Source organism: Labrus bergylta, chromosome 6, assembly GCF_963930695.1.
Source record: "Labrus bergylta chromosome 6, fLabBer1.1, whole genome shotgun sequence".
In the NCBI taxonomy this organism is placed as follows: Eukaryota; Metazoa; Chordata; class Actinopteri; order Labriformes; family Labridae; genus Labrus; species Labrus bergylta.
In genome coordinates, this window is record NC_089200.1 from 5,141,835 (window position 1) to 5,163,409 (window position 21,575).

Consider the following 21,575-nt stretch of genomic DNA (forward strand, 5'->3'; position numbering starts at 1 on the left):
TATTTTCAGAGGATATACTTGATTTATATTATATTTAAGTGTGAAAAATCTCAAATAAAGATTTTAAAGTATTTCACAAAAACTGAAATTCATAGATTCACTCAGGTTTTGTTTTAGCAGTTTTTTCTTTGAAGTGTCACTTGTTTGTGTGATAGAGAACCTGAAGAAATCCTTTATATTCAAAGATCTTATAGACTGTTTACCAAGACAGTCCTTCACACACAAACACACAAACAGAGGTACAAGCAGTGCTATTCTCTTTTCCTCCCTATCACACTCGCCCACCCACTGATACACACACAGACAAACAGAGAGAGAGAGAGAGAGAGAGAGAGAGAGGTATTGATTTTGCTGTCTCCAGGCTGCCATCAGTGTGTGTGTGTGTGTGTGTGTACTTGTGTGTGCGTGTGTATAAAAAGGGATTAAGGCCTTCGCTCAGCTGAGATACCATCAGCCATCAACCCAGCGAGTCCGCTTCGGGCTTTCCCGGCTGCCGCATTGTCTATTCTGCTCCGCTATGTGAAAAATGTTGAATATCAACAATGGCTTTCAGTGGTGTATTGTTGAGTTTTTGTATGAACTAATCTTGCCTCAGTGAAAGAGACCTAGGGCTTGGACAAAACGTCTAGAGCCACAGCATTCCTAGCTGGCTCTCCCCTTGAACGCTGAGCAGAAGGCTCTGGGCTGAGGGAGGCAGAGGAGAGGGGAAGGCAAGGCTGGAGGAGAGGCAGAGGCAGGGGAGAAACTCAGGCCGGGGGATAAGAGCTGCAAGGCGGGGTGGTTAGAGGGGAAAGATGGGTCAGGAGAGGCTGCAGGTGTGAGGGCGGGGTGGGCAAATGAGAAAGGTGAGGGACAGGGGAGGTCAAGATGAAGGTGCCATAGCTAGAGGAAGAATGCTAAGCTAACATAGGGGGGTGAAGACAGGTGAGGAGAGAAGGACGATGAGGTGATAGTGGAGGAAAATAGAAGACTGGCAGTAGTTACAACAGACAAAAATATGACTTTTCCTGAACAGGAACAGGGTAACAGGCAGAGGAAAAGACTATTAACAAGCAAGGGAGATTACTAAAGCCCCTTTAAAAGTAGATCTAGTCTGAAACTGAGACAACAGAGACCAACATATAGCCAGAAATGAGCCAGCAGTAGATTCTCCTTTTCCCTCCATGGATGTACACACTGATTTGGACGTCCAATCAGACACCAGGACTGTGGGCCTTGTCATAATAACTACCATGACATCACTGCAAGGTAAGCTGGCTGACTGAATGAATGACCCCATTTAAAGTTTTATATATATATCCTTGTTTAATTATCATGCTTTCTCTGAATCTTTTGCTACATTTAAGGGTGTGTCCATTATGTGCAGATGTGGAGTGTGTGAGGCACAACTGTAGGAGGCCATGCAGTCTCCGCATGTCAGGTTTTTGTCTTTGTTAGCGGGGTGTTTTCATGCTGATTTATCCAGTAGTGTTGTGTCAGTGGTGCAGCTCACAGGGAGGCTTGTGTCTCCTTCCAGTCCTGCTGTGTCTGATGAGAGTCCTGCAGGTAGGAGGAGAGAAGGGGGGGAGTGGATTTTGATCCTCTTTTTGCATTTGTTCCTGCTGTCACATGATTTATTTTAGACATTACCTATAACACCAGGTTAAATGTAACAGCTTCATGTAGTATGAAGAAGAAACATTATTTATCCCCTCACAGGGGAATTAAACATTAAGTCAGGCTTATGTTTAGAAGAGAGGGACCACCACATGCCTTGCTTAAGGGCACTGCATCGGTCTTTGCAAACCATGTTTCCACACCTGAAACTTCAGTGAACATAAATGTTACCTCAGTCTCTTGTCATATGCACTTTTGCTGATATGTCCTAACTCCATGTTATGCTGTCTTTACTGTACTTCACTTTGAATTGATTTAATACCAACATAGACTATTTCAATACTTCGACCATTAAATGAGAATCAAAGTGGGACTTTTTTGGACTTTGGGTGTCTGAAAAGTAAAGACGGTTTATGTCAGATGTGGAGTAATAATAGTATATGGTTCAATAAAGCTAGATGGCACACTTACACCGTGAAACATTTGAATATATGACAACAGATCGTTTCAAAACACAATTCCATGAAAAGTTAAAACACATAAATTAACTGGGGATAAATCACATCTTATGTAGTTTGGTTAAAAAAAAGGAAATTCACTCCGGTTTTCTTTATTTACTTACACATTAACAAAAAATGTATTAAGCATCAAAGCTAAGAGATGAATTATTTTTTAGCTGCTTGTTAGTGTGCAGGACTTTTTTCTACTGATGCTTTTCCTGCATCCCCAGGATTGTGCATGTACCTCTCTTCCATTTTCTAATATTCAGCCTGCATGGGTTAGTTATGACGTGTTATTCAGCCTATTTAGGAATAAGTATTTAGGTTGTTTGGACTCATTTTCCTGCTCAGATTTGGATCCATGCTCACTCCTCCAGCCTGTGTTTTCTTCTGACTGTAGAGAGATCAATACATTTGTACTTTTTCCAAGTGTAGCATGTGGGCATGTTTTTCTTAAGAGAGACATAAAGCTCACCTAAGACTGACAGTGGTTGTACAAATAGTTCCTGATATTGTTCTCAAAGGCACCAGGGGGTCTACAGGGGTCAAACTACTCTGTGTTTGTGTGTGTGTGTGTGTATGTGTGTGCGCCTGTATGTGTGTGTGTCTGGGGTAGTTTGGGGTCAGTGCCACGGAAACCTAGAATTGAGAGATGGTTGGCTTAACCTCTTCACCCCTAATATGTTCACTCTCTCTCTCCCTCTCTCTGTCACACACACACACACACACACACACACACACACACACACACACACGGACATGTGAACATGAGTGCGGTCTAATCGGCGGCCCCTGGTGATTTGTCCTCTCAGCTTGAAGCCCTGTCACTCCTCCCCTGCTCTCCTCACAATTACAGCCCTGAACTGAACTAGAAAATCTGCTCCAATCTAGCAATTAGTCCTGAGGCCACTGGCTCTCTGCGTGTAGATGTGTGTGTGTGTGTTCGTGTGTGTGTGTGCTGCTGTGTGTGTTCCATTTCTTGTGAGGACCGAACAGGAAGACTAAAGTTGTTGACAGACAAACATTTGGTCCGTTTGGTGTTCCTGCCACGTCAATATGTCATTATCAGTTTCATATATTTACCTTCTCCTAATGATTTTGTAACAGATTAGTCCTCAGACGAGATGATTGTTTGTCTCACCACGATGATTGTCTTGTGAATTTAGTCCACTTTCATTCTGCACCTCTGTTTAAAGACAATGCTGCAACTTATTGCTCTCTTTTGTTGTTGTTTTCTTGCTGTGAAATTACAAAAGCGTACATTCAAACATTTTAAGGAGTTTGTGCAATTGTCTGAAACTTTAGCTCCAATTATACCCAAAGAACAGCATCATTTACTATATGTTTTTGAAAGCATTAAAGAAAACTGTGTGGCTAATAGAGAAGGACAGAGGCTGTCTTTCCTTTGTTTTGTATGTTCTAAGTTAGTGGGTACTTGGTGTAGTTATTCAAGACAACTTTATCATTGTTAGTGATGATTGTTAATCATGTCAGAAGTAGGTCTAAGTTGTTCAATCTTCACGTTTAAGGGACACATCAGGGTTGTCTTCTCATATAAGTGTTACTAACATATCAACGGTGCAACAAACAAGAAGTTATATATGCAGATTCACTTCAAACATATAGTTCACTCCAAAGTTCTTCATTTTTTTGTTTGTAATTTGTAACTATTTTGTGAAAAGTCAGTTTATATCATCTGAAGTGAGAGGAAGCAGATTCTGTGATTTGGTAATTAGTAAGTATGCTGCTCCCTCTTCTTGGAATCGGTTGCAAGATACTTTAAATCTTGGGGAGCTGGTTTCCTTGAATGTTTTTTAAAGGTCGTGAAATGATCTGGAGGCAGAAATATCTGACTGTAGATGTTTGAGCTAACTCGTATTGCCCCTTTTTGATCACTTTGTTGCTGATGACTTCTGACAGATTCTGATGAATGGTTCTTTTTGTGATTCTTTTATTTATGTTCATTGTTGTTAAGTGTTTTATGTCTGAAACCCTGTAATTGTGCTGCTGCCTGTCTTGGTCAGGACGCTTCTTGTAAAAGAGATTTTTAATCTCAATGAGACTTTTTCCTGGTTAAATAAAAAATAAAAAAAGTATTTGTTTGTGAGGTCTGTTTTTTTTCACCCCTTGAAAGGACAGCATCCTGTTCAGAACTGGAAAGAAATTCAAACAATATTTAACCAAACCAAGTTAGTGCAGATAAAAGGCTGTTTCTCTTCTATGAATGCATGTTTTTTTTTTTTTTTTTATGAAAATCTAAGTCTTACCTGAAATTCAAAGTTCATGTTTTGTAACTTTAACCCTAACACTCTCTGCATGCAAACTGAATCCAAACCTGAATAAAAAAAACACACTTTTCTAACGCTTTTCTGAATGTTTCTTGTAAATTTAAAGATGCAAAAGGTTCCTAAGAAAATACCCAAAAATACCAATCTTAAAAATGGTATCACTGAGCAGCCCAACGTCATGTTCTAACAACATGTGACTTTCCTGGCTGTGACATGTGGTGACCATAAATCCTTTAAATAAAGAGAGTGATACACAGCCTCAGGTTCAATAGGTTTAAAGTAATCCAGAGTCCTTACAAGTGTGCCAAATCCTAATGAAAGCGCAGAGCGTGTGAGGATGAGAGGGTGAAGTGGACATGAGGGGGGGAGCATGGCGTGGTCAGAACGGGATGTGGTGTGGTGGGGGGGGTTCTTCATGGCCGGCGGGAGAGCAGGCCTGACTGGGCAGCGACAGAGACGCTTAGTGCCGCCTGGCTTGCTCCTAAAGACTCGGCCTCCTTCTCCCCCCCACCTCCCCCCCCCCCCCCCACCCCCAGTGTGTCTCCTCACTCTCCTCCGCCACCACTCTCTCCTTCACTTTCCTCTCTCCTCCTTTTGTTCCCTTCCCTCCTTCACCCTCCAGTTCCTTGCGCTCGCTCTCTTTTTCTACCCTCCATTTCTCTCACTTCCTTAGTCGTCGTCCCCCCCCCTCCTCCCTCTTTTTCTTTCCTCGTCTGGGCCATTACAGACACTCAGTGGCGGGTATGGAGGCGAGGGTTTTGGATGAGGAGATAGAGAGAGGAGGGGGGGGGGGGGGACAAAAGGGCCCTGAGATGCAGCGGTCCGGTGAGAGTGGCTTTCTTTGAAAAGAAGCTGGACGGCGTCTTAATGCAGCGAGCGGACGGACAGACGGAGCAGACTCAGTTCTTTATCCCCGTCCTTTAGCTGATGCCTGTTTTGGCCTCCCCCAAAAAAAAGCACATCATCCACCTTGTGCCCTTCCCTCTACGCCTGATGTTTTATCAAACACATTAAGATATGGTGGAGGGGCAAAGGGATCGCTGAAGGCCAGACACTTATGAAGCTGACGGAGAAAAGTTTTCTCATGTGGAGCGGATAGAAAAAGTGTGTGTGTGTGCATTTCTGTCAAAGGTTGCATCTCTTTTAGCGTACATTAAGACATTAGTGTGTTTGAGTTTCTGCTGTGCTGCTTTAGTTAAGGGGAAAATATTGAAAGTGAAGTTGCAGCACATTAACGGAGCTAAAAAATGTTGCTTGCAGGTTCTGTTTTATAAAACTTCTCTTCTAGATGCAGCTCAGATGATAAAGCCTCATGCAAACATGCTTAAATCTTGTTTTCAAAAATGTTCCTTCAGTCTGAAATGTAAAGGTTTTTTTTAAACTTTTATTTGGTGCCGCTAAGAAAGTAGTAAAATAATTGTACAAATCCATGACTTTAATCTTCATGACACAAAATCAAGGACAAACAACACTTTTCTTCAAAGCTTTAAACAGTAAATAGATGAGCTGAATGGATTTTCTGTCCCCCTCCCATCTCTTATCAAACTGTATTCTCCCTCCAATTACTGCAGTTTGTACTCGGCGGTATTATTTCACTCAGATGGGAGGGGGGTCCTTAAATGATATTTTCTTTAGCCCACGTTTATTTACCAGCGTCGGCTGCCTCTTTGTTGTGGGTGGTGTAAGAGTATTATTATGGATTTGGCTCTGAGAGCTTAGCTGCTCTGCCGTTCTGATATCAGCTGGACTTTGATCAAAATGCAACAAGCCTTTAAATCCACTTTAATCAGCGCCGCGTTCGTTTACCAACTTCACAGGAAGAACACACAGCTCGGGGATGTTTCTGAGAAGTCGGGGGAATAGACACCGACTTACTGACACTTGAGTGTTTGCACTAATAAACTTTAATGACGCTAAAACAAACAATTTAGCAGATGAATGTTATAATCTGGTTATAAGGGTGTGAATAAATACATGTTAAAGCTCTGTATGGAGTCATATTTGACTTTTTAAACCTGTGTTTGCTCTATTGTCTCAGTGATTTTCCATTCTTTTGGCTCCAGTTTTAGCTGGTTAGAAAAACAGACTCAAATTAATGCTGATGTTTCTATGAGCGAGGACAGCAAACATGATCATCAGCAAAAATATTGAGCTTTTTTTTCTCCTATTTCTGGGTTTTTTGCCTTTATTTAATAGAACAGTGGATAGATTAGGAAGCCAGAGAGGGAGAGCGGTGAATGGCACCAGGAAGGACTTGAATCATGTGAGGACTAACCGCTAGGCCATCTGAGCCCTGCTAAAAAAAGTTATGTCTGAAACTGAAGGAGCGGGTTAGGTGTATAGGAAGACAGCACATTGTTTTTACATCCTCCATAGAACATTTTCATCATCATTCTGAATGTAAAATAAGGAATATGGCCGGGGGTTTTGGATAGCTGAGCAGTTATGACTCATGTCCCATGCACAGAGGCTATCGTCCAGCCAAAACAGGCAAAAATGCAAACAAACAAACATGGAAACAGAAGGACAGCAACCATGGTGTCACTTTTCAGACGCTTCAAATCCCTCAGTTGACTCCATCGCTGAAGAGTTTATAAAGAGCACATTCTTTCTGAATGTTTACTCTCACTTTATTGAAACTCTGTCCTGTAGCAGCCTTCTCTGCTTCCTTCTTTCTTTTCTTGCCAGGACAGTTTTGCAGGAGCCGAGCGGTTTAAAGTAACCGCGACAGTGGTCATCCAAGCTGTGCCGTTTTTCCGGTAGATATAGAATACCTCCGATGGCGGTGAATGACATTAAGTTGGAGCTTGTGCATGGAGGAGTCAGCCGGCCGTCCGGGCGATGTAAACAAAGTGAAGATAGGACTCTGAAAACTCTGAAAACATCACAGACAGTGGGACTCGGGTGTTACACCCATTGTAGACAGTCATGACTCACAGAGTTATTTTCAGAGGATATTCTTGATTTATGTTACATTTAAGTGTGAATAATATATATATAGACTTTAAGTAAGGGGCAGCTCATGCAGTGTTATTATTTCATTATGTTCGTTGATAAGGAAAAAACTGATTTCTCTCAATAAAAATGTTGTTCATCTAGCCTATAGCAAAATAAACCCTTGCAGAGACAAGAGCAAACAACAGCTTTATTGGGGGGAAATATGATGACAGACAATTTTAAAATGAACAAACAGTAATACAATGAAGTATGAAAACATGGTGAATCCAGTAGTTTGTTTATAGATCTGTGTGCATGTAGGCAGCACGTTGCTCATCCTGCAGTGATGTATTAGAGTATCCATCCTCAGTGTGTTGCGCATATTAGCACGAGCATGGATAGACTGTCAAACAAAAGAGGTTATAAGAGATGAGAGGACGGTTTTATTGCACAACAAAAGGTTTATAAGGCTCAAACTGATCTGCAGCGTATACCTACAACACTGGCCAAAAACACACACACACACACACACACACACACACACACACACAAACGCACACACACACACACACACATGACAGATGCAGGCATGCACATGTATAGAGCGAACCCATCCAACCTGTGAACGTGCCAACAAGTTCCTCAACCGCCCCCCAAAACACCCACACACACAGTCAGAACGGCTAAATCCTGATAGCACTCTTCAATGTCCGGCCAAGTCCATCTACTGTAGAAACACACACACACACAGAGACACACACACAGACACACACACACACACACACATCCAAAACCCAGTAACAACCAGGCCAACTCCCAGTTTAACATGGACACACACATATGCAAAATGTGACCACACAGCTTAGCCCCCCAGTAAGACCCACAGAGCTGACAGTAGCTGTGTTAATGTGTGTTAATGTGTGTGTGTGTGTGTGTGTGCTCACCGCGGTCAGTACTGAGGCCTCTCCCCGCAGTTTTGGGAGAACGGATGGATGGATGGAGGCAGAGAGAGAGAAAGAGGATTAGAGTGATATGGAGACAAAGAACAACAATAGTTTGTCACATTTTGTCAGAGAGGATTTTACAGAAAAGCTGATTTGGAGTTTGCCACCAACAAACAACGAGCGGAAATATGGGATTTATTACTAAATCAGTTTGAGAATGTTGCAGGAAGTTAACAAGGCCTAAGTGTGTGTGTGATACAATGCGTTGTGTGTCAATTGAAACTTTCAAGCATATTTAACAGAAGCGTTGAAGTGTCAAATATGAACTTTACTCATAGTTCCTAACAAACTTCTGTTAGAGAACGTTTAATGGGATGTTTTTATGTGACATCACTGACACCCCTGTGTAAAAAAACGCTTTCCTTTACCCATTAACTTTTCTGAGCGAGTGTCGGGAGTACATCAACATGTCATCACTCATTCTGGAGGAGCAGACGCTGGACAGGCAACACACGAGCTCAACACATAAAGACAACAGCTGACATTTGTCTATTCTTATCTATATCTTTTAGAAAATCTGACTTTTGCATCCATCCATCCTGGTGTTGTAGTATCAGACATGTGAGACTCCATTGGTTTGAATGCATGCAGTGCTACGTGTAGGACTCGGCAGCTTTCCTTCCTTTTCTTACATCTTTTATGTCACATCAAAATAGATCCTTATTTTTTTATCTTTGGCCAAAATTCCTCAAACTTGCCTTTCCTATAACGTTTGCTTGCAGTTCTTCTTCCTCTCCTCCATCCATCGGTTTTATAATCTGCCAGTCTAACAAGCAAACCCACAAACATTAAACCAGTTAAATGTGATAGTGTGTGTTCATGTGTTTCAGTTTAAATGTCACCATAAAAACAAAACACCTCTGACATGTAAAAAATATTTTTTTTCCTTAAATCTTTCCAAAATAAAATGTAATGTTTGTGGAGACTTTTGGAGGGATCTTCAGGAACCTTTAAGGGAACAATAGAAATCATTCAGAGGGAGTGTCACTACATTTATTTGACTGATAGAAATAAAAACAGAGCCTCAATAAAAATCTAAACTCTGTTTAGCAGCCTGATGAAAACAATCTAGATTAATGTGAGAACCGAAATGCAGGTTCTTGACTTTTTTCTTTTTAAATGTGTTGAAGAAACGGCAGTTAAAGTACAGTCTTCAGAGGACAAAACCAATCGTTATCTTTTATACATGAGTTGAACTTGTTCAGCCTTTAAAGTGGAGTCTTTAGTAAATTACTCTGCAGAGAAATGTGTTAAAGTTTGATAAATAAACAATTTTCCCTTTAAATGAAGCAAATGAATATCAGTGAGGTGATCTAATAAGCGATTAAAAAATGGAATTTGTTCACCCGCTGAAGGATTATTCCTCTCTACCTCTTTGCGTGCTAAATGAGGCGTTACTGCGGCATCGTTGCCTCTTGATATTTAAGCGACTTTCCTCCACAGTTTTAGTGAAAATGTCGCCGAAGCAGCGGGGCGGCGGGAGCTTTTTAGGCTCGTGCGGCGTGGAAACAGCAGGATCGCTCTGAAGTGAATGAAATGATTTAATGTTTCAGAGTCGGGCCTCGCCCCTGGGGAATGGAACGATATGGGCTCCTAATTGACACCAGGTCAACCGCTTGCCTCTGTCGCACACAAACACACACTGCGCTCTGTTTCACACTGTCTCTCTCTCACACACACACACTTTACAGTGTCGCCAGCAGCCGGGCCAGTCCAGTAAACACAAAGGCCTGTGCTGTCCTGACCGTAATGATGGATGACCAGCAGGCTCATATTTTACAGGGATTTCAGAGGAGTCAGAACGTTCCCAGGCATTGAGATACAAGTCAATGGGATCTAGCCTATGGGGCTTCCCGAAAACTTCTCAGACAACTTGTTTAGGACATGTTGAAAAAAAAAGAAAGTAGAAATATTTTATGATTTTATTAGTCCTGAATCAGCCATTGATAGAGCAGCAGTTAATGACAGCTGAATGTGATTATCAGCCAGTGGAATGTTTTCTAAGTATCTCAGTGGTCATTATTGTTCACTTGTGTTCAAGTGAAAATGCATTTAGTACCATGATACCTTGTTTTTGGAGTTAATCCCTGTCTTGGTTCTTTTAAAGTCTTTATATGTGATTTTTCACACTTAAATGTAATAGAAATCAAGTATATCCTCTGAAAATAACTCTGTGAGTCATGACTGTCTACAATGGGTGTAACACCCGAGTCCCACTGTCTGTGATGTTTTCAGAGTTTTCAGAGTCCTATCTTCACTTTGTTTACATCGCCAGGACGGCCGGCTGACTCCTCCCCTCGTGTATAAAAGTTGTTTAATTGAGGGACTAGAGAAAAGAAGAATAACATACTGTACTCACTGCTTAACTGTGTTTCTAGATCACGCTCATTTCAGGTAAATTTACATGCAGTGTGAAGATACCAGCATAATAAAGATCGCTAGCATTAGCATGCTAACACAACAATGCAGCGCAAGTTGTTTTGGTTTCATTCTTGTGCTCAAGGGCGACATCTGCATCGCATATAAAGCCTTTAAGACGAGCTTGAATAAAGCTGAACTTATGATAAACATTCTAAAATGAAATCCTCATCATATTGTCTGTGTTAGCTGTGCAGCATGTGTTAAATACTAACAACTGGACCGAGGCCCGGACCAAGGTGGGACACTCAGGAGTGTGATAAACCTTTCCCCTTCTTCAACTGACCTTTCGGTTACAAATGTCTGGTCACTTGTGGCATCTGTGTTCTGGATTTGAAGGGATTGCTTGAACGGACCACAACAGTCTTTACTGGTTTGGATCCAGTTAAGAACCCACAGTCATTGGTCACAGTTACGTTCAGTATGGAAAACTGCTGTATCACAGTGAGCCGAAGCTCTTTGTGCCAATGTACGTGATTCCTGAATGGATCCAAGTGAACCTGCAAACTGCTCTTAATAAAAGTCAGTGAGAATATATGCTGCTTTTTTCTCCTGTGTGTTCGACTGTGGCCGCATGTGAGGCATTAGCTGTGGTCAATGATCTGGAGTGTTTTGGAAAGTGCTTTTGATTTGGGTAGATTTTCAAATGTGTACTTGTTTATTGCAAGTCCAATATAAGTGATATAAAATCTAAAGTTTACTCAACAGCATCACAAGTTTCTCTAAGCCTGCAAATATTAGAATCAGAATCAGGGTTTATTGCCAAGTACATTTACACATACAAGGAATTTGACTTGGTGTCTTGGTGCTAAACAATTATCAAGGAAATAAAGCAGAACTAGCAACAACTTAAATAATACAGTAGAAGAAGATATTGCAATATATAAAAGATAATTTAAATATGTAAAATATAAAAGTATATTGCTGTAGATGTGTTTACCATACAGTGAGTTAAAAGTGTGATGCATATCATGGAGACGCTGAAGGGTACAGTTTTGATGCCACTTGAATAAGATCCCACTCCTGGACTTTCACAGGTTAGACCCCCCTCCAGATCAGCCCTCACACCTCTGGTATAGAGGACTAACTAGAAATCCCACCCCCCTTTGAAATTACTGTCAAATATCAGTTCATTCTAGATAAAAAAAAAATGTCAGACATGTCCATATCGAATTCTTCATAACGTTGTTGACAACATGAGGACATGAGTACTACTACAGTTTTTCCCATTCAAACTGGGATGTCATGGGTCCTATGGGTCATCATGCACAACCCGTAAAGGGACATCGTTGACGTCTATAAAAGAAGAACGTCACCTTGATTCAAGTCTGCTGAAGTTAAGAGACCTGCAGATGCAAGCAGACAGGAGTGCAGGTGTCAGAGGCGATGCCACCAGATGATCAGCTCCCCTCCACGACATCTCCAACCCTCCCCCCCCCCTGATTTTCTTACCGAGCCGCAAGAAAACACGTCTCGCACATGTGAGCAGCGCAGGGCGATGACATCTAATCAAAATGCCAGAGGAGACGTCGGTGTCAGGAGGGGCGAGAAAGAGAAAACACACTGATTCCCCCACCGGCTGTATTGTCACTAAACGCCGCTCCTCTCTATGGACTGTAAATGATTTAATTTGAGCGCCAGATGTGGCGTTTAGATTCCTGTTTAAGGGGACAGAGGGAGGAAGGAGAGAGAGAGAGAGAGAGGGAGAGGAGAGGAGGGAGGAGAGGAGGGAGGGAGGGAGAGAGAATGAGGAAATGACAGGAAGGAGAGGAACAACTTGGCAGGCCGACAGCCAACAGCAGCCCGGGCACTTGACAGAGCTCTCAAACATTGCGATTGTGTGTGTGTGTGAGAGTGTGTGTGTGTGTGTGTGTGTGTGTGTGTGTGTGTGTGTGTGTGTTTCCTCCACTTGTGTATCATGACAGCTGAATGAAAATCAATCTGCTTCTACATCTGCCATCTTGAGTATCGGGGAGCACAGATGGGCCTTCCCCTGTCACACTGAGCTCGCTGGCAGCCGACCAACTCAGGTCTTTCCACCTCTCCTTTCCCAATCTCTTCCTCTTCTTCTCTCTCCTCCTTCCTCCTCCTCCTCCTCGTCGCCGGTCTCTTCTTCGCTAATCAGATGCCAGGATCTGAAGAGGAAGAGGTTTTTTTTTTTCTCCCTGCGTCAACGTTCTCCAAGTCACTCTGACAGCAGATGTTTGGGGCCTTTCGACGCCGCAATCTGGGCTCTAATCACCCTCATTGACGGCTCCGAGGGCCCCTGTTTGCAGCGCTGAATGGCAAATTAAAGCATTTTTTTCGATAACGTCTGTAATTGGCTAAATCGTTTATAAGCCCGGAGATCACAGTTTTAATCTGCAGCCTAACATGACGGATCATGAAACTGAGACAGATCTCTCGTCCGTGTGTGTGTGTGTGTGTGTGTGTGTGTTTTGTGTTTTGTGGCAGATGTCCTTGCCCCGTTTATTTTTTTGGGTCCCTTTCCTGATGTCTTACAGTAAGTTTGACGCTTAATGATTTGCCCATCAGATTAACAAACCCTAATCGTTCTCTCGACCGCGGTTTGTCTCCGTGTCAGGCATCCGAGCCATCCCTCTCTCCTCTCTCCTCTTCTTCATCTCCCGAGCCCATCTCATCTCTGGCATTAACTCCATTAGCCTGGTAATTGGCTCTTTAAGCAAGCGGCCGCGGACTCCGACGGCCACTTAATGTCCATCTCTTTCCCCTCCCTTCTTCCCCTTCTGCTCCCCAGTCCATCATCTACCTTCCTCAGTAAATAGCATTAACTAGTGCCCGCATAGAAATCTGAGGCCATATTAGTGTTATCCTCCCCTCTCAGCCTATTGCCGGGCTTTATGAGTCCCGATCATAGGCGATGATATGGCTAAGTGGATATTTCTTTTTTTTCTCACATCGCTCCAATATGGGGCTCCAAATAACCCCCCAACTGTCACAGATGAATATGTAAATTCTGCGCATGGAGATCTCCCTCCATTTTTTGAACCGAGCCAGAGAAACTAAATCTGTATTTAAAAAGATGTGGATGTGGAAATTCAAGCTCATCATCACAGCCTAGCCCCCCCCCCTCCCCCCCTCTTTTGGCTTTTCATTTCCTCGTAGAAGATGAAATAAAATGTGACGGTATATTCCTCTCTCCGCTGTGGAAATTCACACTGCGGAGGCCGATAGTTTTGTATTTTCTTTCAGGAGCCTGAAAGGAAAGATCATTTAGTTCAAAGCACTGGTGTGTGTGTGTGTGTGTGTGTGTGTGTGTGTGTGTGTGTGTGTCTTTTATGTTTTACTTTTTTACACTATTTTGTATCATCGGAGATAATTCTACCAGAGCTTTTCCCAAATTAAAAACAGTAGTCTTAAGAGAAGCTCAGTTTTTATTCTGATCATTTTCTGAACCTACCCTAACCCTTAATATGATAATCTTCTGTCCAAAATTGTTTGCAACTCTTCATCGGTCTTCGTTTCTGAAAAAGTTCAGATTGACACTTTATAGAAAGTGAATTAAGCAGCACATAATAAAAAATAGAAACATTGGACCTCGAAGTTTATTTTATGTGTGCTAGTAAAACGGTAAGCCAAATCTTTAGGGACTTTAGGAGTCCTCCTTTGGGTCCAATACATCCTCTGTCAATGTATATTCTATTTCCTCCTTTCTCCTCTGTGCTTAAAGGCTTTATATGTGATTCTTTGATCCAGCAGATGTCGCCCTTGAGCACCAGCATGAAACCAAAACAACTCGCGCTGCATTGTTGTGTTAGCATGCTAATGCTAGCGATCTTTATTATGCTGGTATCTTCACACTGCATGTAAATTTACCTGAAATGAGCGTGATCTAGAAACACAGTTAAGCAGTGAGTACAGTATGTTATTCTTCTTTTCTCTAGTCCCTCAATTAAACAACTTTTATACACAAGGGGAGGAGTCAGCCGGCCGTCCTGGCGATGTAAACAAAGTGAAGATAGGACTCTGAAAACTCTGAAAACATCACAGACAGTGGGACTCGGGTGTTACACCCATTGTAGACAGTCATGACTCAGAGTTATTTTCAGAGGATATACTTTCTATTTTATTTAAGTGTGAAAAATCTAATATAAAGCCTTCAAGATTTTTTCCGCCAAATAAGAAACTCAAAGTATAACCCATGTTAGTTTCCATGGGAGTGTTCACAACTCGTAGACCAATAGAAGGTTTCAGGAGTCTTTCACACATGCACAAATCTCCTGACAATTTTGACAGGGATGTTGACATTTACATCACACAACTGGTGTGGTTGCTTCATAATCGTTCCTGTTCACTGTTTGTTCTTTTTTTGCTTCTTCATTGAAACTGTGTTTACATCCAACTACACGCAGCGATGGTATAAAGGCAAAAACTGTCACTATAGTCTTGTTGCTTCGTCTGCCATCTTGGATTTCTGCTGCGTCATGTCTTGCCCCCAAATCCCCTCTGACAGGGAAACCTCAAGCAGTGAGGATACACATGTGAATTAGAAAACTCAGGGACGGGCTGTCCTCATATGCTTTAGAAATTCTCAGGAGTGCATTCATGACGACAGCTTAAGATGGGAGAATTTTTAGTTTTTTAGAAATCTTTTGTTGTTGCATTTTTTTTTGCCCTCAGGATTGTGTTTCATAACAACCTTTGACTACTTTATGTGAAGGTGGAGACTTTGAAACCACAGTCCAAGATGGCGTTAACTGCCTTAAAATTAAAAGAAAGAAGCTCTTTATGCATTAAATGTCTTTCAGACCTAGTTGACCAAAAAATAATCTAATGTCTACTTCCTGGCTTTTGCAAGATCAACAAGATTTTAGTTTTATGATGATTTTCTGTTTGTTATTTATATTGTCTTTTTCTACTTGTATTATTTTTGGAATGCCTCCAGGAAGAAAGGCAACAGCCTACAACCACATTACGTAAAAAATATCAAATTAGCAGGTTTTCTTGTGCTTCTTGTGTTAAGCTGTTTCCTCTCCATCAGCAGCTGCAGCAGTCGTGTGTCCGGTTTAATTTTTACATGCTCCTTCAGTCTGTTCCTTTCAGACATGTTGGAGATAACTCAAGCTGCAGCTTCTCTCGGCAGCTCGTCGGTTATTATTTTAGATTAATGACTTTTTCGACAGCATTTGGGGACTTCTACGCTGACGGGGGCCTGTAAGGCAACATCAGGCTGCAAGACAAACAATCCCGTCACTTACCGCATGTTCGATACTGATTCTACCCGCAAGAAACGTTTCTCTTGTTGTTTACACTCTCTGATGATTCTCTAATCCTTTAGTGTGTTTTTTTTTTTTTTCCTCGTTTGCAAAGCCTCTCTCTATCTGTTGTGTGTGAAACCTTGGTGTCTCATCTGAGGGGATTTTAGAAACGGAGTAATTAGTTAGCGATAGAGGAGCTGTTTGGTGTGAAATGATAGCTGCCACCACCCTCCCCCCCCCCCCCCCCCCCCCCCCAAGAGAGAGACAAATCAATCAATAACCTGCTGATTTATTTCTCGTCCTTATCGTCTAATTTAATTGCCGCCTCTTTTGTATCTTGTGGAGCTGTGGGGACGGTGTTGGTGGCTTCGTGGGGGGAGATAAATAAGAGGAGGGTGGAGGGACGATGCCGAGTCGAAAAGACGGAAAGAAACGGGCAACTTTTGTTTGTGCTCATGTTGTTGTTTTTCCGTCCATGCTTGGCGACGTTCTTTTTTTTTTTTTTTAACTTTGCAAGGAGGCGTTTCGGGATAGCTGTTTACTGCTGCAACACTGCCTCCATTGGCTCTAGATGAAGCACACACACACACACACACACACACAAACAAACACACACATAGGAGCAAAGAGAAAGACAGTGAAGAGCAAGCCTTCCACAAATTATCAGCAAGAAAAAAAAATTAATTAGCAATATAAATGCCAGGCGGAGGACATTATGTGCAATTGTCTTGCTATCTTTCCAGAAATTAGTCTTTTAAAATGAATTTGCTGTATTAATCATCTCCTGAAATATTTTTTTGATCACTGAATTAATAGTTTTTGCATTCGGGGGGCCGTGTTTTTTTTTTTTTTAGGTATTCATTGACATAGGTGATTGCCTCTTAATTATGACAGCGTCCTCCTCCTATCCGCGCCTATTAATTCCTGTGTTGTGGCGTCGCAGCAGCCCGCTTGCCTGGCCCTGTATCTACTAATTACTTCTCTAATTGAATTTGCTCTCTGTTGCCAGGCTGTTTTTTAAGTGGCTGTTTGTTGCGGGGGCCCTCATTGTGTCTTTGTGTGACAGCTAACTGCCTCGCTGACGGGAATAGGATGCACACTCTCTCTCTCTCTCTCTCTCTCTCTCTCTCTCTCTCTCAGTATTCATGTCTCTTCTTCTGTATCATTACCTATACCTCGCAGACCTATGTAGTGTTTCCAGTATGAATGAAAGAGGGAAATTAATTAATGAGAGCCGCTGAAACAATTACACGCCCCTCCCAACCCGCCGCCGCCGGCCGCCCTGCTGTCATTGGTTCAAGCCTCTGTAGGATTGTTGTGACTTAAGAGCCCATCGCTCTTCAAGATGGCATGTCTTTGGCAGGATGATAAATAGCATACAGGCGAGTTATTTAGCTCCTTTTCCATCTAAACAAAGCTCGTCAGGCCTCAGCTGGATGTCAATGCTGTCCTGGCTTGATGAGTTGGATCTCTCGTGTCTGACAGTTTCTGGATCGTTGTCATGTTTGAGATCACAAACCGGTTTTTGTATTGATCCATTATCTGTCAAATAAAACGATTTAGAAATTCCAACTAATCTCAAACCAGGTTTTTATTCACTGACGTAACGGCCCTACAAGAATCCCTTTAGTGTCTGCATGAGATAGCCACACTTTTCCTCCTATCTTATAACTGGTTTACAGGAAGTGACCTATGTTGCTAAGCGTAGGCAAAAATGAATACATCGTCAAGTTCATTACAAACATCATTATGAATGCTGAGGGTTTTTTTCTTCACAGGTGACTGTAACCAATGTGCTTCTTTGTTTTTTTTTAACCTTCTAATCTTATCGACTTTGACCACCGTCAAAATAGCAATTTAGTCGTCTTTCTGCTACGACAGTCTAAACAGTCTCTGCGGTGGTGTGATATAGCTGCAGATAGGTTTACACTCTTTGTATCGATATGAGTTGCTGAGTCAAGTGGCAAAGCGCCCAAATCAGCTACGCCCCTATTTATGCCAAACATGTATAACTTCTTGCCTTACAATAATCAAAAGTGAGAGTTATAAATGAAATCCCCACCACCATACTTTTATTTTTTCAAATAAAGAAAGTGCCATAACTTTTTTGTTAGGGGCGGCGGTGGGCAGTGGTTAGAGCGCGCGCCCCTATGTACGGCCTGGGTTCAAATCCCACCTGTGGCTCCTTTCCTGCATGTCATTCCCTACTCTCTCTCTCCCTGATTTCTGACTCTATCCACTCTCCTATCTCTCCAATAAAGGCCCCAAAAGCCCAAAAATAAATCTGAAAAATGAATAATAATTCATTTTAAAATAGGCTCTAAGGAAGTCTTTTGGAGGTAGCCTCAAGTGGACACAGCTTTTGCACTTCCACCTTGGCTTATATTGTTTTTTCCAAAAGGTTTTGCCCAAATGTATGTGTATAAGTTTCCTTACATCCATGACTTAGTGGAGTGTGTAAACCAAACACTCAGCCTTACCTTCACCCTAACTTTTAGCACCCTCTCCTTTATCCTTCAATATCTTCTGCTCCTCTTCTTACTCCCTTCATCATCAACCCTTCAGGCATCTTTGTGGAAACTTTCTCTCCTCCTGTCTCTCTTGATATTGATCCCCTCTCAGGCTTTCCATCCATCCATCCATCCATCCATCCTCCTCTATTGATCCCTTCCTCTCTTTCTCTTTCCTCCTCGTTCCCTCTCTCGGCTTGCTGCTATCTGCTTCGGCCCTTTGTCTTCTTATCAAGGTTTCGGAGGTTTATTCTGGCTGCTGTTATTGACAGGCCTCTCGCTCCACGGCCAACTAATGCATCCCTAATCCCACCTTTGTTACTCAGGAGTGTTCGCTCTCGAAAAAAACACATTTACACACACACACACACACACACACACCTACACGTTATGCCACCACATAAGTGTGCGTAAGGTAAAAGGGGGCCACGAGGATGTTGATCCCAGCTTTCGTTTTGTTGCGAAAGCCATCTATCAATCAGAAAAGGGCCTGTCTGCTGTGTGTGTGTGTGTGTGTGTGTGTGTGTGTGTGTGTGTGTGTGTGTGTGTGTGTGTGTGTGTGTGTGTGTGTGTGTGTGTGTGTGTGTGTGTGTGTGTGTGTGTGTGTGTGTGTGTGTGTGTGTGTGTGTGTGTGTGTGTGTGTGTGTGTGTATGTGTGTGTGTGTGTGTGTGTGTGTGTGTGTGTGTGTGTGTGTGTGTGTGTGTAGGGGGAGTCTTGAGTGACAGGCCGAATCGCGGCTGAGGACGTTTGATAAGCTTGTATTGTGGGTCGTTGTCCCCCCCGCCTCCCCCTCCTCCACCTTCCTCCACACCTCCACCTCGATAAGGAATACATTCGACTAAACCTGATAACGGTGTCAGGAGCAGAAAAGCCCCACTGTGAAGACTCTCACACACACACACACACACACACACACACACACACACACACACACACACACACACACCCTGCCACTCCACGCCACAGGGAGAGGTGTCTTTCTTCAAACACTTTGCCTGTAAATGATACTCTCAACAAACAGCGACGACAACACCACTCAGAGAGAAAAAGATCCAGATACCCGTGTGTGTGTGTGTGTGTGTGTGTGTGTGTGTGTGTGTGTGTGTGTGTGTGTGTGTGTGTGTGTGTGTGTGTGTGTGTGTGTGTGTGTGTGTGTGTGTGTGTGTGTGTGTGTGTGTGTGTGTGTGTGTGTGTGTGTGTGTGTGTGTTGGCAGGATGATGTGCGATATGGCTGGAGGATATGCTCTAGGCTTATTGAATAAGGTCTTAGTGATAGCACCTTTATGTGTGTGTGTGTGTGTGTGTGTGTGTGTGTGTGTGTGTGTGTGTGTGTGTGTGTGTGTGTGTGTGTGTGTGTGTGTGTGTGTGTGTGTGTGTGTGTGTGTGTGTGTGTGTGTGTGTGTGTGTGTGTGTGTGTGTGTGTTGAGAACAGAAAGAATACAGTAATAGGCTTAGAGAAGCTGAGGCCGGGTGTCAGACTTAACAAAAACACACTGTGTTCAAAGACTGACTGACAGCTGTCTGTGTGTGCCAAAGAATATATGTGTGTGTTCATGAATGCTGCATGGGAATCAGTGTGCAACAAGCTTTCAGATTCACATGTTTGTCCTCATGTACGACGAGGTTTTTACAATCTGATCTCTGCAGGCATCCTCTGTGATCACACACAACATGCCATCATCCAACTTAAAAAAGCTGCACAAGTTCTAAAACTGCAGACAAAAGTGTTACATGACGACGTCGTTACTACAGAAAACATCATCTGTAACAGATGTCACGGATATCAGCTTTGACAAATGTAGATTAATCAACATGAACGGGAAGACAGTCGCACTAAAGAGCAGTTTTCTATTTCTAACACATAATTCAGTTTACCGTCTGTGTTCCGTTCCTCCAGATTTGACTTGTTTCATACCCTCACACTCTGTTGGACTGCAGTCATTTTTATTCTTAATAAACTGTGATATTCTTTTGTTTTGAAAGAAATTCTTGGAACAAATTTTGTTCTGATATGTTTTGTTTTTTTGGAACCAAACTAGTTGTTTCTTAAATAATAAGATTTATAACAAGGGGTAGGTGTAATAAGCTAAAATCTTCAGCCGACACCTTTTCGATCAAAATGTTTTTGTTTTTTCTTGCGACTGAAATAAATGATTACTACTACTACTACTATATTGGAGCGCTGATAGCCTGTAGCGGTTATGACACGCGTCCCAGAGGACAGAGTCGGCTGTAGTCCTCATCGCAGCGACCGTGACTTCAAATCCGACCTCGTCCCTTTGCTGCATGTCATCTCCCTACTCTCTTCCTCCCAACATTTTCTGTCTGTCTTCAGCTGTCATATCCAATACAAGCAACAATGGCCCAAAACATATCTTTAAATTAAAAAAAAATAAAAATAATAATAATAAGTGTGGTATTGGATGTTGTCAATAATTGGCATCCTCACTGATACACAATTTGTAATTTGAAGCAGCATCAGAGGCTGTATAGTGTAAAAGTACGTTTGTACCCTTTTGTCAGTAGAGATTTTGAAGCTTTGTCAAACCTGGCAGTTTGATTTTTCTTGTTAATCATATCTGTTGTAATTTGGAGATGATTTAAAATTAAATGTTAGTCAAGACACTTTGGAAACTCAAATCAGGTTTCAAAATGCTTATTTACATCACTTGCAAATTTGACATGCAACACAACTATCATTGTACATACTTACTGACACCTATTTTGTTGCCATAGTAACTCTTACAGATGGGCTGGGGTTGTCTTAAAACCCAATATGTGATATCTTGCAAATGAGCCGAACTGGTCCATACCTGAGGCAACCCTTAAAATGATCAAAAACAAAAAGTTTGACTTTTTATTTTCCTACTCTTAAAGGTACAGAGTGTGTCTTCCTCCAGGAGAGGAGCCAGATAACTGAAGGCTCTACCTCACATAGTACTTTAAGGGCGCACCCACACTAGGTCCAGTTGTCCTGTACAGTGCTGAAGCATGATTGTCCAATTAAAGCGTCTTTAGAGACTTACCAGGACGGCCTGAATTGCAATAATCCAATCTAGAGGTAACACATGTATGGGCATCGTTTTGCGACAGGATATGTCT

The 21,575-nt window shown here is 42.3% G+C and overlaps 1 long non-coding RNA gene across 1 annotated transcript in view; it reads left to right on the forward strand.

The window, feature by feature from the left end:
- Nucleotides 1-676: 676 nt before the first annotated feature.
- LOC110000053 (uncharacterized) overlaps nucleotides 677-21,575 on the forward strand; it is an 86,721-nt gene continuing 65,822 nt past the window's right edge. Inside the window, exon 1 of the long non-coding RNA XR_010666512.1 lies at nucleotides 677-1,248. This is a non-coding gene — a long non-coding RNA (uncharacterized lncRNA). The remainder of the gene's footprint in view (nucleotides 1,249-21,575) is intronic.